Here is a 550-nt window from a genome sequence, read left to right as displayed (position 1 = left end):
ATTAATTTTCCCCTTGCTTTACTCGCAAGTTACCACATCCCCTAGCTCCTTTCTCATTACTAGGCATATCATAATGATTTAATACATAATGGGTGAGATCGAAGGCTTAGAAGTATGAGATTTGGTTTTTAAAACTCAAAAATCAACTTTGGGATGAAAACAGAGCCACGCGTATGCGCACTCCACGCGCACGCGTGGATGGCCTCAAAAACTCATCGACGCGCAAGCGTCATGCACGCTAACACGTGGATTAAAAATTTGCCAATCGGCGCGTACGCGTCAACCACGCGTACGCGTGGGTGTTCTTGTGCCCCAGGCACAGCACTGGCACAGTTATGGCATAACTCTCTGGAAAATGGCTGGGCATTAGGTGCAGCACAATCGGCGCGCCCGCGCACATCACGCTCACGCGTGGATGGCATTTTCGGGAAGAACGGCGCGCACACGCCAAGTGCGCCCACGCGCAAGGGGTCATTCTGCTAAAAATTTTCTAAGTTAAAAGCTGCAGAATTCACCAATTTAAACCCCAATCTTCCAACGGACATAACTT

The sequence above is a fragment of the Arachis duranensis genome, chromosome 7, assembly GCF_000817695.3.
Source record: "Arachis duranensis cultivar V14167 chromosome 7, aradu.V14167.gnm2.J7QH, whole genome shotgun sequence".
Taxonomy (NCBI): Eukaryota; Viridiplantae; Streptophyta; class Magnoliopsida; order Fabales; family Fabaceae; genus Arachis; species Arachis duranensis.
This window is presented reverse-complemented; position numbering follows the sequence as displayed.